This window comes from Dipteris shenzhenensis, chromosome 12 (genome assembly GCF_047967505.1).
Source record: "Dipteris shenzhenensis isolate YYH24624 ecotype China chromosome 12, Dip_SZ_1.0, whole genome shotgun sequence".
NCBI classification, from domain to species: domain Eukaryota; kingdom Viridiplantae; phylum Streptophyta; class Polypodiopsida; order Gleicheniales; family Dipteridaceae; genus Dipteris; species Dipteris shenzhenensis.
In genome coordinates, this window is record NC_141607.1 from 12652 (window position 1) to 32930 (window position 20279).

Here is a 20279-nt window from a genome sequence, read left to right on the forward strand (position 1 = left end):
AATATCCTTCATTGCCTGTGGTGAAACCGCATCAATATTTAAAATATAAACAGGGAAGGATTTGTGCTGAAGCCATTTCTGCAGATCAGTTTGCTCATCAAGGTCACCATCAATGAAGTGAGTTTGGAATTCACCTCTCATGAATTCAAATCCAGGCCCGCCAAAAAATGCTGTGCATTTGCCTTGCCATTGCTCCCGAGGGCGATGTTGTGAGGTGGATGCTTGGGGTGGATCTTCTTCCATAGGCTCCGGTTTAATTTGAGAGTTCATATAGAGAATGGGACCAAAGGAATTAACGGAGGAAGCTTGGGGAGAAACTAGCGGAGATGGAAATGGAGATTCCGGGAGCGGTGGTGGAGAAGGAGGCAGTGAAGTGGGCAATGGCGGAGGTATTTCCATATAAGGGGGTAGAGGTTGGAATTGGTGGAGATCATCTCTATCTTCCTGTAGCATATCTCGTTCATCAATGCAGAACCCTAAACCCTAAACCCTAAACCCTAAACCCAAACCCCAAACCCCAAACCCCTAAACCCCTAAACCCCTAAACCCCTAAACCCTGAACCCTGAACCCTGAACCCTGAACCCTGAACCCTGGACCCTGGACCCTAAACCCTAAACCCTAAACCCTAAACCCTAAACCTAAACCTAAACCCTAAACCCTAAACCCTTAACCCTTAAACCCTTAAACCCTAAACCCTAACCCTAACCTAAACCCTAAACCCTAAACCCAAACCCTAAACCCTAACCCCTAACCCCTAACCCCTAACCCCTAAACCCTAAACCCCTCAACTGTTCGTGACTGGCTTAGCACCAGTGCCGCTCAACAATATCCAACTGACACCAGTCTTCAATACCGAACTGAATCCACTGTCAATCATACACCTCAATCGCATTCCAATTTTGAGGCTATTACTAGCAAGCATGCTCCTCTCATGATGTTCCAGCCTACTGAGTGGCCTTCAACATCGGGCTATCAGGTGGTTGCTGATGGAAGTAAGACTGTCTACTCTCCATATGCCCTTGTTGACTCCACTACTCCAATTTCTCAAATTCCTATAGAACAACAACAGTTGAACTAGTGTAATGCTCATAACATCCATGTCCAAGAAAGTTTGGATGACTACAGACTTGTCCTCTACAACTTGCAGCTTGCCCTTGCTAAACTTGATGATAAGTTGACTACTGCCCTTACATCTCCTCTCCCTGTACAGTCTTCTTCTTCTTCTCTAGTTGTACCATATATCCTTCCCCCTTCCTCTGCTGCTCCGCCTCACCTTGAGTTTGACTTTTCCCCTTCTTATATGTTCCCTCTTTCGACCTATTTCCAGGGGCTTGAGGTTACTGATGAATTACCCTATGATGTTGCATGCGCTGCAGAATGGCTCGATCCCAGTCACCCCATTATTCAAGCTTTTCGCTGGACCGAGCAAGATGAACAGGCCCAAGATCCAACCAGTGTTAGACCCCCTCTCGGTGGAGTTATTCCTCTCAATCCTGATCTTTTCTTTCCTACTCTGCCTTCTCCTGCCCCTGGCCTGGTTGAAATTGATCCGCCTGATTTCAGTGACTCTGATTCTGATCATGAGCATGTTCCTCAACCTCCTCCTCTCCCTACTCCTACCTCTATTTCTCCTTTTTCCCTTTTTATGAATGAAGGTGGTGTAAAGCCAGAACCGATGCATGAAGATGAACCCCAGTCTTCTACTTGGCGTGGCAAAAAGACTGCATTCCCTGATGCCCCTGGCTCCCAGTTTATGCGAGGTGAATTACTCCACCAACCCGAATACACAAACGGTATGCTTGATGAAGCGGGGGAGCTCCGTGTCCGACTACAGCACAAGTCTTTTCCTGGGTATGTTCTTAATTTGGATGGTGCCTCTCCACAGGCCATTAAAGATATTCTACAAATCTTTTACGGCCATATGATGTCTTTAGTCACTGTCTATCGTTGGAATCCTTGAGACGCTGCAGTTGAGACTACAAAAGGATTCACGGGTATTTTGGCTAATTGGTGGGAATTCCTCAGTGAGGAATCCAAGGAACAAATTTTCAACAGCCATCATAGCAATCACCAGGCCAATGCCCCTGATGCACTTATTGCGGCCATCTCAAATCAGTTCATGCCCACTTTCACAGATGATAGGGCTCAAGCCTCTAATGAATTCTTCGCCCTCAAGCTCTGTGATCTTTTCCAGCTAGCTACGTATAATGCTCATGCTCAGCAGCTGGTTTATCATGCTGGTATATTTGCTGATGTTTCTGCTAAAAGACACTATTTATTCAGTTTGCCTCATAAACTTGGTGAAGCAATCAATACCCTCATCGAAGGTCAAACTAAGATTGTCAATATTGATAATCAGCCCACCGAAGTCCACAAGATTGTGGCTGATTTCACCTTCGCTAATCTTTTCCAATTGGTTCAAGTCTACATCCGGCGCCAATGTACTGAGTTCACTTTGAAAAACAAACTGAAAGAAATCAGTCTTGTCTCTCCTGCAATTTGCCAGCAATTTCTCGGGCATCATGATTTCTATCCACCTGCTCACTCCTATGCTCAGTGGCCCCGCAAGTCTTCTCGCAAATCTCTTCCTCGCCGCTCCAACTGCTCCTGTGGAGGCACTTCTATTTTTCCTTGATTATGAAAGATCCGTTGGCATCGTCGCTATCAACGTCGTCCACAGCGTTTCCTCCACCGCAGATGTTTTTCTTCTACCAGTAAGACATGATGTTTTATATGCGGCAAAAAGGGCCATTTTGCACGTGATTGTTCTCAACAGCCCAAAACACAGCAGCAAAAGCAACTGAAAGGTTTCTTTTCCCTCGTTAATACTCTCGACCAACGGGAAGTCGTGTCTCAAGGCATCACCGACGAATCACTGTATGAATGCTCCGAGTCTGATACCCCTGACTGTTTCAGTTGCCAACTTGCTCTTCCCGAAACCTCTGAGGTGAGTCTATTTATGAATTGTCCGAATATCATTGACCTCCTTGATTCCTCTGACTCAGAAGATGGTTCGGATACGCCAACAGATATTTTTGATTTCCCCTTGCCTCCTTCTCCTCCTTCCTCTATTCCTCTGCGTCCCCTAGCTCGTCAGCCAGTAACACTACCTCCGCCTTGCATCCATCCACCTCCACCTGCTACTCCATCCTCATATCATGGACCTTCTGTTTTCCATCCTCCTTATTTTGTCCATGATCCTAGTCCTTCTCATCCCCGTACCTTGCCTCCTCCTTTTGGGCAAACCCCTGTACATACCTTATCCATTCCACAGTAGTCTAACCCTTGTTCCACCCAATTCCAAACTCTCCAGGACAATATTTCTCTCCTCAAAACTCATATTGCTACCATCCTTTCCCAATGTACACAACTCACTTCCACCCTTAACTCTTTAGATCAAAAGGTTAGTACCCATCTCCAAGCTTGTTCTGTCACAGCTTCTCTTGCTGCCTTTTCTTGCCATGACTTCTTCACTACTCCTGCACCTCCCGTACATAATCCCATGAAGACATGGCTAATTTCTGTTCTTCGCCCTCCTGGTGTTCCTCCTTATTCCCTTATTGCACTTGTTGATACTGGCTCAGGGTTCAATATTTGTAAATATAATGCTCTCCCCGCTTATTGTTGGGAACCCCTTACAGATGTTAACCAAATGCATGGCTCCACCATGGGTGGCGGTATCATTGCATGTAAGCGGTTCGCCTCCAACATTTCCATTTCTTTAAATAACCATCCAACTGAGATTAACTTCTATCAGTTGGAATCCCAAGGCATCGACTTAGTCATCGGTAATGATTTCTTAAACTGCCATCTCCCCTTTGGGTTTTCTACTGATCAGATGGCCCTCACCATTAACAACACGCTTGTACAAATCCCTGCTCGAGAAAAGGTGACGAAGGTCCTAAAGCCCTTCGAAGAAGATCTTGAAATTTTCAATCAGATGTCTCCTTCTTCTCCTTTCTGTTCTGCTCCTGAGCAATACCGAGCATCACCAACACCTTCACCTCCCAATACTGTTGGCCAGTTTAGCCCTCTTCCAGATGCACAGCCTCTCCTCACTGATCAAGAACTGCAAGATTTAGTTCAAGACCTTGTTGCCAAAGATTCAGCAAAAGCTTCTCGTCGTCATGTTCACACTCTGTTCTTGTGTGAGAATTTACAGCAAATGGAGCAACAACTCTTGACTAATTGCAGCAGCGACTCTCCACAGGCATTCAAGCATATTTTCCATCATCAAATTGGCCTCTGTCGATCAAAGAGGGTTCAAAGCCCTACAAAGAAAGCCCTTACGGGTTTACTCAAGAAGATCATGCCCTGTGCAATAAAGAGATTGCTGACTTACTCCAACAAGGGCTAATCAAAGAATCCCGCTCCGAATGGGCTGCCACAGCTTTCTACATCAACAAACACTCCGAACAAAAGTGTGGCAAGAAGAGATTGGTGATTAACTACAAACCTCTAAACAAATGTCTTATCTCAGTCTCTTATCCACTCCCCAACAAAGAATATTTAATGTAGAAGATCAGTGGAGCCCAAATTTATTCTAAGCTGGATTTAAAAGCCGGGTTCTGGCAAATTGGCCTAATTCCATAGGATTGGCATAAGACAGGTTTTGTCGTCCCCCAAGGTTTCTATGAATGGACGGTTTTACCTTTTGGCTTGAAAACTGCCCCTGTTGAATTCCAGAAATTCATGGACTCTGTGTTTGCTCCCTACCATGATTTCTACCTAGTGTATATTGATGATATCCTGATTTATTGTAAAAATCCTCACCAGCATCTCCAACATCTCCAAGTCATCCATGATCTTCTTCAACAGAAAGGGTTGGTACTTTCTCCCGCTAAAATCTACATTGGCAAATCCTCCATCGACTTCTTGGGAGTTTTCATTCAGAATGGTGCCATCCAACTGCAGGATCACGTCCTAAAGGCACTGCAAGGTTTCCCCATAGAAATCCATGACAAACAGCAGCTTCAGCGGTTCCTTGGGTGTTTAAATTATATATCTCCTTTCTATCAACATCTTGCTAAGGACCGGTACCTCCTCCAAGTTTGTCTCAGGAAAGATGGCCCTCGCTGGAGACACAAGCCCTCGCCAACATCAAACAACAAATCAGCCAACTGCCCCCTCTTAATATCCCATCTCAGAATGCCTCGTTGATCATTGAAACTGATGCCTCCGATCAGTTTTGGGGAGCTGTCCTTCTGGAATGAACACCCACCAATGCTAAAATTATTTGTGCTTTCCGTTCAGGGATCTTTCAAGGTGGAGAACGAAACTACCATTCTATTGAAAAGGAAATTTTGGCTGTGAAAAAGGCCATCCAGAAGTTAGAACTGTTTGTCCTAAATAAACCTTTCACAGTTCGAATAGATAATCAAAACTTTCGTATGTTCTGCACCAGAAAGATTGACAAGCAGATTGGGCATGGCCGCTTAGCTCGTTGGCAGGAGTTCTTTTCCATGTACGACTTTACAGTCGAATGGAAAAAGGGCACAACCAATATTCTTCCAGATATGCTCTCGCGTGATGGAGCACCATATTGGGCCCAGCATCCCACTTCCTATTGTGCACCACTATAAGATTCCTACGCACTATTTGCCTTGTAAAAGTGATTAGACACTGTCTGGCATCCACCAGATAAGACCTTCACTTTCCAACAACGCCCCTGGTTTTCAAAATATGATCCATTGATTTCTCTCCCCCCAATGGTATTCTCATGTCTCCTCCGTGTATATAAGGAGTTTCTCCTTTACTCTTGAGGCAGAGTCGGCCTGCACTCCTCTTGTACACGTTTTCCTTACTTACTTGCAATATATCCAGCTCTCTTACTTCCCATGCCTTCTCTTGTATTTTCTCTTTCCAAGCCAGACTCTCTTCTTCGTTTGTCATAAATGCTTATGTATGCTCAATCCCCCTCTTCTTCAGGTTGTCGTTCTTTTCCTCGTACCGAGTTCCCTCGTTACATTCTCTTCCTCACCGTTTCCACTCCCGACTTCCAATTTTCTATCCCACTGGGTATTGTGATTGGCAACACCTATAACATCTAGAGCCAATCTGAGCACACTGGGTATTGCAATCTGAGCATACTGGGTATTGTAAGGCTAATCTGCTTACAATACCCAGTGTGCTCAGATTACAATACCTTGCTAAACTTGATGATAAGTTGACTACTGCCCTTACATCTCCTCTCCCTGTACAGTCTTCTTCTTCTTCTCCAGCTGTACCATATATCCTAAACCCTAAACCCTAAACCCTAAACCCTAAGCCCTAAGCCCTAAGCCCTAAGCCCTAGACCCTAGACCCTAGACCCTAGACCCTAGACCCTAAACCCTAAACCCTAAACCCTAATCCCTAAACCCTAAACCCTAAACCCTAATCCCTAAACCCTAAACCCTAAACGCTAAACCCTAAACCGGTTTGGAGGCACATGTGAGTTTAGGATTCCTTGTGCATGTTTTCAAATCATGGTATGAGATTGGCACCACTGCCATTCTCCATTGGTGGCATTTTCCATAGAGACTGACACAATTCCATATGGTCTCTGCACATGTGAGTTTAGGCTTCTCAATGCGATTTCTTTAGGGCCTAATAAGAGATTGGCACCACTTGTACAAATGTTTACCCTACTATTCTAGGAGGGTTATTCAAGTGATCATAGGAGAGTGGTGTCCTATTCCATTCCAGATGTGAGTTTGATGATCTCAGTGTCATTATGTAGTTGCCATCATGAGATTGGCATCACTGCCATTCTCCGCTAGTGGTAATCTAGACAAACTGAACCTATAGATTGACATTCCACTAATTTTATTGGCTGCAGTAGGATAATGGCAAAAGTGCCAATCTCATACCATGACCTAAACCCTAAACCCTAAACCCCTAAAATCCCTAAACCCTAAACCCTAATCCCTAAACCGGTTCATTGCTTAGGGTTTTGGGATTTAGGGTTCACAGCCTAGGGTTTAGGGTTCAGTGTTTTTAGTGTTCCTAAGCCCTAAACCCTAAACCCTGAACCCTGAACCCCTGAACCCTAAACCCTGAAGCCTAAACCCTGAACCCTAAACCGGTTTGCAGGGTTTAGGGTTAAGGGTTTTAGGGTTCGTGGCTTAGGGTTCAGGGTTTTTGAGGATTTAAGGTTAAGGGTTTAGGGTTTATGAGGGTTTAGGGTTTTAGGGATTAGGGTTTTAGGGTTTAGGGTTTAGGGATACACTCCTACATCCATTACGGATGTTTCATCTTAGCAATGGAGCCTCTCTTTCGTTCAAGAGTTAATGCTACATGTATGGCCAGCCTAGTCAACACTCAGCACCTTATTCTTTAGGGTTTAGGATTCACGGCTTAGGGTTTAGGGTTTGTGAGGGTTTAGGGTTTAGGGTTTAGAATTTAAGGTATAGGGTTTAGGGCTTTAGGGTTTTTGGATTTAGGGTTTTGTGTTTTAAGGTTTTAGGGTTTAAGGATTTAAGGTTTAGGGTTTAGTGTTTAGGTTTTAGGGCTTACGGTTAAGTGTCTTGAGGGGTTTAGTGTTTCGGGGTTTAGGGTTCACGGCTTAGGGTTTAGGGTTCATTGTTTTTAGGGTTTAGTGTTTCGGGGTTTAGGGCTCACGGCTTAGGTTTTTAGGGTGTAGAGTTGCCTAAACCCTAAACCCTTAACTCTAAATCAGTTTGCAGGTAGGTAGACATGGTAGCTTCACGCCACTGGCTTTTCAACCAAGCGCACCTCTCGTACTAAGTTGGATTACTATTATGTGAATCAACGGTTCCTCGCGTACTAAGTTGGATTACTATTACAGCACCGCTCATCAGTAGGGTAAAACTAACCTATCGTATGACGATCTAAACCCAGTTCACGTTCCCTATTTGTGGGTGAGCAATCCAACACTTGGCGAATTCTGCTTCGCAATGATAGAAAGAGCCGACATCGAAGGATCAAAAGCAGTGTCGCTATGAACGCTTGGCTGCCACAAGCCAGTTATCCCTATGGTAACTTTTCTGACACCTCTAGCTTCAAATTCCGAAACACTAAAGGATCGATAGACCATGCTTTCACAATTTGTATTCGTACTGAAAATCAAAATCAAATGAGCTTTTACCCTTTTGTTCCACACGAGATTTCTATTCTCATTGAGCTCATCTTAGGACACTTGTGTTATCTTTTAACAGATGTGCCGCCCCAGCCAAACTCCCCACCTGACAATGTCTTCCGCCTGGATCAGTGTGCGGACATGCCTTAAGACCAGAAGCAGGGGCCGAGCCCCGCCTCCACCTCATGGAGTGAGTAAAATAATGTTAAAAGTAGTGGTATTTCACTTGCACCAAAAGCTCCCACTTATTATACACCTCTCAAGTCATTTCACAAAGTCGTCAAGCTCAACAAGGTCTTCTTTCCCTGCTGATTCTTCCAAGCTCGTTCCCTTGGCTGTGGTTTTGCTAGATAGTAGATAGGGACATTGGGAATCTCGTCAATCCATTCATGCGTGTCACTAATTAGAGATGATGAGGCATTTGGCTACCTTAAGAGAGACATAGTTACTCCCACCGTTTACTCGTGCTTGGTTGAATTTCTTCACTTTGACATTCAGAGCACTGGGCAGAAATCACATTACGTCAACATCCGCAAGGACCATCGCAATGCTTTGTTTTAATTAAATAGCCGATTCCCAAGTTACGATTCCGTTTTGCTGACTTCCCTTACCTACATTGTTCTATCGACCAGAGGCTATTGACCTTGGAGACCTGATGCGATTATGAGTACGACCGGGTGTGATTGGCAATCGCTCCTCCAGATTTTCACGGGCCGCCAAGGGCACACCGGACACTGCGAGACGTGTGGTGCTTTACCAGCCGTTGGACCCTATCTCCGGATGATCCAATTTCAGGGTGGGCGGGCTGCTAAAAAGAAAAGAGAACTCTTCCCGAGACCCCCGCCGTCATCTCTGGATTCAGTCATGTTACTGTCCACCGCCACGTCCTGGTTCGGGAATATTGACCCGATTCCCTTTCGAAGCATGGTGCGCAGTGCGCCCTTGACAGAGGACTACCCCATCTCTTAGGATCGACTAACCCATGTCCAATTGCTGTTCACATGGAACCTTTCTCCACTTCGGTCTTCAAAGTTCTCATTTGAATATTTGCTACTACCACCAAGATGTGCACTGGGGGCCGTTTCACTCGGGCTCACGCCCAGGGCTGCGCCATGACCCCCATGCCCTCCTACTCATCGAGGCCTCGCACTCGCCTTGATGGCCAGGTATAGATCGCACGCTTCAGCACCATCCATTTTCGGGGCTAGTTGATTCGGTAGGTGAGTTGTTACACACTCCTTAGCGGATTTCGAGTTCCATGACCACCGTCCTGCTGTCTTTATCAATCAACACCCTTTGTGGGATCTAGGTTAGTGTGCAGTTCGGCACCGTAACTCGGCTTTCGATTCATCTCGCATCGCCAGTTCTGCTTACCAAAAATGGCCCACTTGGAGCTCCCATTCTGCACTAGGGTTCAACGGAGCAACCCCGGCCACTTACCTATTTAGGGTTTGAGAATAGGTCGAGGGTGTTACACCCCCGATGCCTCTAATCATTCACGTTACCCGATAAAACTGTGCAATGAGCTCCAGTTATCCTGAGGGAAACTTCGGAGGGAACCGGCTACTAGATGGTTAATCTCAAGGTCCAATTCTTCGATTGTCAATTCATCATTGTGATGCACATTGAAAGATATCAGGGAAATGTCTTGCTTTATTGGGGTTTTCTAGTTTAGAGGAGTCATATACGGAATTGAAGTAGAAGACTATCTAGTGTAATAAGAAGCACAAGAGGCATAGTGTTATGAATGGATGGAAGGGAGTCATGGCTGCTCATTGGCTTTATGGGCTTTTGAACATCTCTTAAGTGTGTTCTTCATATTAGAACATCATTCATGAGGTCTTCTTGTTTTTATTTAAATTTTGGTTTTGTATTATGGGTTTTATATTAGAAAAAGCAAGTAAGACTATCCTGAGCATATGTTGATGCTTTGAAAAACGTTTCGTCCATTATGCTCTTATATATTTGTTTTCATTATTGTGACAAGTCATGCTTCATTTTGAGTTATACAAGTTTTTTTATTTGTAAAGGTGTATGCCTTTATTTATGATAAAAAAGATTGTGTTCCTTCACATTGTGATTTTCCCATTGTGTCTTGCTCTCAGGATGAAAATTTGAAGTCAATGTATTGAAAAAATTTTCTCCATATGTAAAGGTTTTTAGAGCTAAGAATGTTGGAAATTGTGGTCCACATAGTACAAAATGAAAATTTTCTTCATATGTAAAGGTTTTCAGAGCTAAGAATGTTAGAAATGATCCATATAGTACAGAATCAGCTCATTGGATTAAGATGGGGTGTTGGTATATTTTGGTGGTTGAAACTTGTCTTCGAGGGTGTGCTTACTTGTTTTCATATGTAAAGATTTTGAGAGCTAAGAATGTTACAAAATCAGCGTATATTTTGGTGGTTGAAACTTGTCTTCGAGGGTGTGCTTTTGTGATTCCTAAACCAATCATTTTGAATTTTTCTAAGGTGTATTATTCTTTATTGTTGAATAGAGGTGTTGGATAAACGTATTTTATAATGAGTTCATGAGGTTATGTATAAGATGGGTTTAGTGAATAATTCATTAAAGAAAGGAAGGTGCAAAATATTTGATGGCAATGTGTGATAGGGGAAGGGAAAAGAGGGACGTAAATGGAAGGCATACATCCAATAGGCTAATTTCATGAATTATTCTTAATATTGTTTTTCGCCCCTGGATCTATTGCTATATCTGGCTCATCGTCGTAACATGAACTGGACGATCCATCAATAGGTGGAAGGAGGGACACGGAGTAGTCCGTCCCAATTTAGAACGTTCCTGACTCTCCCATAAAAGAAGGAAAAAAAAAGATCACATAAAAGGAGATGGGGTGTACCTACTTATGCATCAAACTGGGATGGAAGGATTCGAACCTCCGAATGACGGGACCAAAACCCGCTGCCTTACCACTTGGCCACGCCCCATACATATTTGATATAATGAATATCCCATACTTCAACTCTCATGTCGACCCCCCTTCCTGAATGGGTTGTGCAGATACGACTCCGGCAGGAATTGTAAGATGGTGACTAGGAATCAAAAGATAATAAATTCCCGTGAAACTTGGTGTGAAGGGATTTTTTTCACCAACCATTCAATCATTGATTTTGTCGAAATGCTGTAGATATTTATGATGCCGCAAATATCTACCCCCCTCTATTCGGATGGAAGTATCCGAGGGCATTGTAAAGGGGAGATGAGGCTCAAGCAAAGGGGAGATGTGTGAAAAGTGAAAAGAGGGGCGTTGTAAAGGGGAGATGAGGCTCGGGCAAAGGGGAGATGTGTGGAAAGAGGAGATGAGGCTCGGGCAAAGAGGAGATGTGTGAAAAGCAAAAAAGGGGGAGACGAAGCTCGGGCTGGGCAAAGGGGAGATGTGTGAAAAGCAAAAAAGGGGGAGACGAGGCTCGTGCTGGGCAAAGGGGAGATGTTTGCACCCATCGATACAAATCATCTTAGACATTCTTCTAATCCAAATCATGTAATAGAGATAATAATGACACTAGTGCGATTCTCCCATTACCATGTCAAAAGCATGACTTGGTAACTAGAAGAATGGTACTAGTGCCATTCTCACATTAGGGAATTGACACCACTATCATTTCTTTTACAAAGCCATAAACATTCTTGAAATAAAAAATGCATACAAAACAAAGTTTATTACTCACATCCCAACTTTGTCGATCTTTATGCCCTTTGACAAGGCCTTGGGCTGGTTTCTTTAGTCGTCTAAATGCAATCCATTGCACCCTTAGGTGTTGTAAGATATCGATATATGGTTGATTTTTCAAAACGGTCTGTGCCTCCATGTTGGCCATGGGGGTCATTAAGAGACATTTTAAAGTTTGGATAGACAACTGTATATACAGGTTCCTTGTTCAAGGAACCATGTACAAGCCCGATGTGGGCATCACTCAAACGGAGATGACGAGTATCGACTAGGCTAACCATACAAGTGGCATTAACCCCAGAATGGAACAAAGGCTCAATGGCTAGCACGAAACAACCAAAATGGATATATTGATACCTGGAGTGTTTGAAAGTCTCGATTTCTGAAGGAGAGAACAAAGGAAGATAGACACCCGTATTGCCTTCGTCAGCAATATTTATGCAGACCTTAGAAATCTTGACGTGACGAAGAGCCTTGAACTGAAAAGCAAAAAACTTATAAACCTCTTCCGGATCAATCAATGGTAAGTTCCAAGTATTCTTGGACTCTCTTATCTCGACAGTAGTGGAGGCGGAACAGGGCGAGGAGAAATGAGAAGAAAGGGAACGGATGACTTTTGCCATGAGGAAAAGAGACAGGTATCTTGACACAGTGGAGCTCTTCACACTAGTCGGCTACAACCACAAAGGCACTTCTCTGGCCATCAAAGGGGGAGCTCAGTCAGTGACTTTTAGACAACTCTCGTAGCGCAAGAAAGAGAACAAGGCTCTAGTACCCTAAACCCTAAACCCTAAACCTTAAACCCTTTGGGAAGTGATATGTTTCAGCCCGACGTGAATCAGAGGCACTGGAAGATATATGATGTGATCATGTATATGTATATGGTGACAATGTATTTTCCATATGTAATAAATTTATCTATTCAAAACATTGCTTTTGTAATGCTTTATTGTTTAAAGCATCAGATCATTTGTAAAGATGTTTCAGCTCGACATGAATCGGAGGCACTGGAAGATATATGATGTGACCATGTATATGTATATGGTGACAATGTATTTTTCGTATGTAATAAACTTATCTATTCAAAACATTTCTTTTGTAATGTATTGAAGGCAAAAATTCCCCAATTGAATTTTTATGTACACAAAAAGGCCTAAAGTAAGAAAACATGAAGCGAAGGAACACAGTAGCAAATTGGATCCTCTGATTTTCAAATTAAAAATGTATTTACAATTGATGTTCTCTATCCAATAACACTAAAGATGCACCAAAAAAATATAAATGTACATGTGTAGTTGCATATTTACAAATAGCATGTTACAGAGTGCAATACATTTGTTGGAAGAAGCAATCCAACAATACATCAATATATATCATTGGAACCCATAGGACTGGGCTTTAGGATGGAGCCATGGCTCTTCTCCCAAGTACGAAGCCCATCTAAGAGACCCAGGGGCACCTATCCCCCCTCATGGATTGGGCGAGATGAAGTCCACAAGGCTGTCTAGAGGCATTGCTTTTGTGACCTCAATCATTTTCATTATCGTTTCCTCCCTAAACATTTGGACATCTAGATCAAATATGATGAAGTGGATAATTGGGGTCAGTTTGCTACTTTGAGATTGATTGTTGTGGGGAGAAATTGTGTTGCTCTCATCATTGCCATGCACCCAACTAATAGATTTGTGGGAGCTTTGCTTCTAGTGCATGTTGTTTCTTGTTCTTCCATTTAATCTCCAACAATGATCACGAATATTACATAAGAGTAAACAGCTTGTCCTCTTTTGTAAAATTTGGTTCAACAAGTTTTAAAAAGTATGATTTGTGGATATGTTTCTTAATTGTTTAGCCCACTTCAATGAATGAAGTGTTGGATGGCTGTATAACTTTTAAGAATAAAAGATAGAAACCCCAAATGTCAATTCCAAACATCAATTCCATCAGGGAATCAACATTATTGATAATAGCAAAACCCATGTCAAAATTTCTCTTGATGGGATTGCTTCTTTTGATCCAATCCTATACTTTCACTCATGTGTAGCATGATTCCTCATACTTATAGGCCTTGGTCATTGAGAATGATCTAATACCTAGAGGCCATTTTCTAAGCCTGAATGGAATTTGACCTAGTGCAAAGTGGTGGTCAAAGAATTGGAGTCGGAAGATCAATTATACCTTTCTCATGAAAATTTTCAGCAAATGAGTCAAATGGCTTGCAGGCCTTTGTTATCACATGCTTGGGAGGACATTGACTTTGCTTGGAACTCTTTTGTGCATCGCATTCAAAATGTCATTAAGAATTATGGAAGGTGGTACATGGCAGAAACCAAGCATCAAATCCAGTGGGCAAAATCACAAAAGCAATTCTTGGTACAGATTAGCCATCAAAGGTCTCTTTCCTCTTCAGAACAGGGTTCATTGTCTTGTGCTTCTTCCATCATTGATGCCAATGATAAATGCAAGCTTTCCAAATGGCAGACAAGGGCTAGAGTTAATAAGCCTTTGCTAGATAAGGGTTGTTCATCAAAATCTTTTTTTCAGAATTTGCATGCACATAAACAAAGTCAATCTATCGTGAAAGTCAGAAAACCAGATGGTACTTGGACCCAGACTTTATCTTAGCTTGGAAAACAATGCCTGGATCGTTTTCAACTTCTCTTTTCTTAGCCATCTTCTTCTACTCCTCAGGTTGAATTAGCGTGGAGCAAATTTATTGATCTTGTCTCTCCTATTATTTCTTTGCAAAAAGCTTCATTGCTGGAAATGTCTTTTTCAGATATTGAATTGGATGTTGCTCTCAAGCATTTTGGTAAACATAAATCCCCTGGCTAGGATGGTTTCACAGTTGAATTTTTTGTTGCCTTTTAGGCTGAATTGAAGGGTCCAATATTATAGCTCATTAATGTAGCCTGGTAGCATCAACATCTTCCTTCCGCTTGGAAGCATGGTCTGGTAAAGCTTGTGCCCAAAAAACCTCTCTATGAGACTATGGCTGACCGGAGACCAATAACTTTGATGCCTATGATATATAAACTTATTGCCAAAATGTTGGTTCATCGAATAAAATATACTCTTCATGATGGTCTTCATCCCAAGCAATATGGTTTTGTTCCAAGAAGGCATATACATGATAATATCTCCAATACTCTCACTGCAATGTAATATGCTAAATGTTCAGATCAAGATGTTTTGGTCATGCAGGTGGATGTGGCAAAGGCATTTGATACCGTATAGTGGGATTATGTCTCTCAAACCATGTCAAGACTTGGTTTTGGGCCAAAAGCTAGTTAATGTCATTTATTGGCTTTACTTTGATTCCACTACTCAATGCCTTATAGGGAATCATTTGTATGAGTCCTGGACTCTAGCATGGTTAATCCAATAGGGATGCCCTCTTAGTGCTTTGCTCTATGCTATTGCTTCTCATCCTTTGCTTCTTTATATGGATCATTTGGTTGATACTGAACAGCTTGTGGGGTTGCAAATTCCAGGCTCACTGCCTTTTATTGCACAGGCTTATGCATATAATTCTTACTTCATGCCAAAGAATTGTCCTGTGGAGCTTCACTTATTGATCGATACCCTTTCTAATTTTGGTTTTGGCAGCTGGTCTAAATATTAATTTTCAGAAATCAAAACTCTTCCCTCTCAAGCTTTGTGACTGGCATGCTCAGGTCATATTGTTCCTCCTGAGCACATAGTAAGGCATTTGGATTGTCCAATTGGCTAGAAAATCAGCAATAAGCATCAAATGTCTTGGGTATTCAACAAAATTTAGGACAAATTAGAATATTGGAAGATCTCCACTTGGCCTTTGCATGTTCGGCTTCGAATTGTCCAGTCCATTATTTCGGCTTAGGTCCAGTTTTACTTACCTTTACTACATTGGTCATCTCGATATCTCTCTTCTTTTATGTCTCAGGCCATGGAGATTTTTTAAAACTAAGCTCCATAAAAAAGCTTTGAGGTTGCTCAAAATGGACCTGCTTTGCTCTCCAAAGATGCATGGAGGTTTGAATATTCTAAACATCAAATTTCATGTGTTAGCAAGAAAGGTCACTATGCTTAGGACTTTTTTTCAGCAAGAGCAGCCATAGTCTATTATGTTGGCAGTTATGTGTGGACAGATGCATACAAATGCTTATGGGCATTGGATCACTGATCCATGGGAAGTAGTACTTGGCAAGTTTCAAGGCAAAATACTTGGCTGTCCATTTTCTACTACCTTGATTCAGGATTGGAAGCAGGTGCTCTGTCACATCAAATGATCTCCCCATTCTTCTTCTATAGCTTCATCTCTTTAGTTGGAAAGCCTTCATTGGAGTGTTGTTTTTTACTCTCCTCTTGCTATACAACAACCAATCAAGGGTTACAATCTCATGAAGTTGGGCATTTGGTTCATTGATGATGTGGTGGATATTCAGGGGCATATTCTCTCTTTTCTGATGGCTTGTTGACAATAGAATCTTGGGATGCATCATAGACCCATATGGAAAGTTATTGCAGCTCTCTTACTCTCTTTTGTTCCGATTCCACCATTGGTAGTGAGAGACAGACTTCAAGATTGGAATCTTCAGTCTTCAAGTCCAAGCTTATCATCTCACGCTTTGCATTTACTGACTTCCATATAGGTTATAGATTGATTTTACATCCTCCATGGATTGCTCATCATGCCAATTCTCTTTGGCATCTGAATAAGTCTTTATCTTGGTGGAAAGCAAACTTGCAATTAATATGGAAGCTGAAAAATGCCATTAAAGCAGAGACTCTTTTTTTAAAGATGCATTGTTGGTATTTTTCTAGTGGGAGTGAAATTGGCTCAAAGAAGGATTGCCTCCTCTCTTTGTCCAAGATGTCATCATGCTCCTAAGAGTATTCAGCGCTTATTGTGGTTTTGTTCATATTCCAGGGACCTTCTGGACAGGATCACCTATTTTTTATCCCTCAAATTTTTGGCACACAAGTTCTCGAAGTTTTTTTGGATGTTTGGAAGATTACCAACTCCTTTGTCCTAGTACTCATTGGATCAGATATTGGGCATTGTGGACCCTCTGACTTTAGCAAAATCATGCATTTCTGGCTTTATCTCTTCAGCACCCTTATAAGTTCTTCTGGGCCTCATTACGACAGTCCTTATATGATGCCTTGCATGAGGAGGATTTGGATGTCTATTGCATTGAGCTTTTCTTTTACTGTTTTTGATAGATAGGGTTTGGCTCTTTTCTAGAGCCCTGCCCTATTGTAAAATGGTTATTTCATAATATAATGTTCATAGTTTCATGAAAAAAAATGTGTGTGTGTGTGTGTGAGTGAGTGAGAGAGAGAGAGAGAACAGTGTGTGCATGAGAGAGGGGGTAGAGAGAGATGTGACAGAGTTAGACATAGATGGAGATAGAGGGTTGCAATGAGGACGAAGAGAGAAAAGAGACAAAAAGAATTGTGTGCATGTTGTGTGTGTGTGTGTCGCTCAAAAAACTAGCTTCTTGCCCTTCCCCGAAGAAAAAGGACAGGCTTGATCGAAAATGAAGGAAAGGGATGCAAAGAAGGGACGAAGACAAGGTGAAGATATACAAGGGATGAAGCTTTTATGGTGTTATCGAGGGTGGTAGTGGCTATGGTAGTCAAAGGAGTAGCTTCTTCTAGCTAAGCAACAGAGGAACAAGAAGTATTGTTTCTATCTACCCAACACCACACACCATGCTTTTTGAGTAGAATCAACTCTTCCCCATCTAGGTTTGTATCTAATTGGCAGCACTCGATTCGTCCCCTACTATATTGAATCCGAAGGGGGAAATTACAGGGATTGCAAGTGGAAATAGCGCCTATAAAGAAGACCAAAGGTCATCGTGTGTCTATAATGGTTTCTATGTGGTGAAACAATTTTGTAAGTACAATATTTAATAAATTTGATATCAAGGTAGCATATAAATCTTGTATATTTATGAAACTAAGAGGTCAACTATAAAGGAGGAGTCATTAAAGGCAAAACATACAAGGAGATAATGTAAAAGCATTCAAACATCATTATGCTCTATAAAAATTGATGTAATTAAGAAAACTAAATTGTCTCCAATTGTGCTTTTAAAAATCCAAATAGGTTATGTAAATTGAATAAACTATATATAGAATCCATTAATATTTGACTTTTAAATGATATAACTTGAGTAGATAGTTTACTCACTTTATCAAATTTGACTCCCACGTGTTATAAATTAAGTAGGTAATTCACACAATTTATCAAATTCTAACTTCCAAATGAAGCAATTTATCACCTAAAACTTCATCAATTTTCTATACCAGTGGGACTTGGGATTTTTCCAAAATTACTGAAACATTCTTACAAGTAGAAACAATAACAAAGTTATAACCCTCTTCTAGAGCATTAGTGAGGTCATCAAAGGCCTCCCAAATTCTGGATTGACATTTTTTATCTCCATGGAGCCATCTCCACATAGAGGGAAAGTATGACATAGCTCCCATTGCTTCATAATTGCAATGTCCTGACACTTGTCATGATCTCATATGATGCATGCACTAGCAAAACATGATCTTGTGTCATGTTTGAAAATCCCATGTGTTGTGTAAACTACCTATTCCATCAAAGGTCTCACAATCGTGTTTGTTTCTCCTTTGCACCATCCGATTTCACCTCTCTATGCACTAAATTGCTATTGAGGCTCTATCTACTATAGGTTGATTGCACTCCTATGGAGAGGTTAGTCACAATCCATGTATTATTTCCATCAATTTTAAGCTTGGGCTATAAACTCTCCATCAAGTAGGAATCATTAGTATTTAACTTTAATCTATTACATGGTACCCCATGACACTATCAAATAAAAAATTCCAGGAGGTATTGTTTGCCTCCTTGGATATTTTGTCAATATAATGTTCGAGCAATATAGCCTCGTATGAAGCTACTACTCCTAAACATATACTCGCTATCCTTACTAGGGCTTTTACCACTAAAAATAGCTCCCTTGAGCACAGTTGACTTACTTTCTTGTCATCTCAATGCTTGAGCAAAGAAAACTATCAAGGAGCTATTGAAATTTATGGCCCTACCCCAAAATATAATGATCTAAGTTTTAACAATTGAAATCGATTCAACTACAAAACTCAAATCTACTAAGATAGTCATAGTAGTAAATATGAACTAAAAACCTATAATGTTCCCCCACTAACCTTATATTTGCCTGCTTTGAGAAAAGGCTTCTATATGTTGTGTTTGAGAAAAGATTTCTTCTTTGCCAATGTGAGATCCACATGTTGAGGAGGCATGAAGCAAGGGCATTGCTTCTACTCACTAGGTAAAAACCATGCTCACACACCTATATGGTTGACTTTATGGGGGAATGGACGAGTTGGTGTCAAGTGTATGGATAAAGGCACGACGATCGGCATCCTGAAGGAATAGTTGGTGCTCTATAGAAGGCAAAAGAAGTTGCACTCAACTAAGTAGCTACCATGAGAATGGACTACAATGAGGAACAACAAATTAAGAACTGGTTGAGAGTGTGACATAAATTTTGTATTGATTTTGCCGAAGTGGGCACTTTGTTTTTTAAATTTAATGGCCTATGCACCTCTATTCATTTTTTCCTTTCATTCATGTACTTTTCTATATTTCTTTTCATGTTCAGTTGTTTTTCCTCTTTTTGTTTCCTTTGAATTGTTTATATATTTATTGGAGGTTCCCATAGTCTCCTCTACACATGATAATGGAGGCCCTAACTGCCTCATCATCGCAAATGCATCTTTCCTGAGTTTTGCTTGGTGGCCCGAAGAAGTGTACAGGTTTTCGAAGTCCATGTACCTAATTCTGAACTTTAGAATGGCTTCAATGTTAGTATTGTTCATAACATCTTTTGCATTTATTATTCTATTTTGCAGTGCACCTTTGCGTAATCGCACCCAAATGGATTGCATTACTTGATTGATGAGGACCTTAATTGATTTGAAGAAAAGGTTTAGTATATTATGTGAGAACTTGAGGGATGCATGTGTTAATTTCCACTTTGCAATGTCTTGGTACGTTAGTCTAGGATTTTGAATGTCTTTCTGAGCCAAAGAAAAGTGTAGGAAAATTCAACTATATTTCATTGTTCTTGTCTTGAAATAGTCCCAACGGTTTGTTGTTCTTGCAAGTAGCTACGTAGTTGATGTCAATTTCGTAATCTAAGACTTGTATAGCTTTAATGAGGTTGTGTTTTAAAGTGTCTACGTAAGTCTCCTCAGTATCATATGTACTAGATTTTTTGTCATTCTCTTCTTCTTTTGTATTTTGTTCCAAATGCAGTGTTCGTTGCAAATGCTCAGACCACTGTTCATTGATTTCTATATTGTTGAAATTCTAAAGTAGTGTTTGAATAAGCCTATGTAGCACTCGCATTAAGATAGCTAGACGGACTTTTCCAAGCAAGTACATGCTCTTCTAAAGTGGTGTTTGAATAAGCGTGTATAGCGCTCGCATTAGGATAGCAAGATAGACTTTTGCAAGCAAGT

The 20279-nt window shown here is 41.4% G+C and overlaps 1 pseudogene; it reads right to left on the reverse strand.

Moving 5' to 3' along the window:
* Nucleotides 1-7502: 7502 nt before the first annotated feature.
* On the reverse strand, nt 7503-8707 carry LOC147895632 (25S ribosomal RNA; annotated as a pseudogene).
* Nucleotides 8708-20279: the final 11572 nt, after the last annotated feature.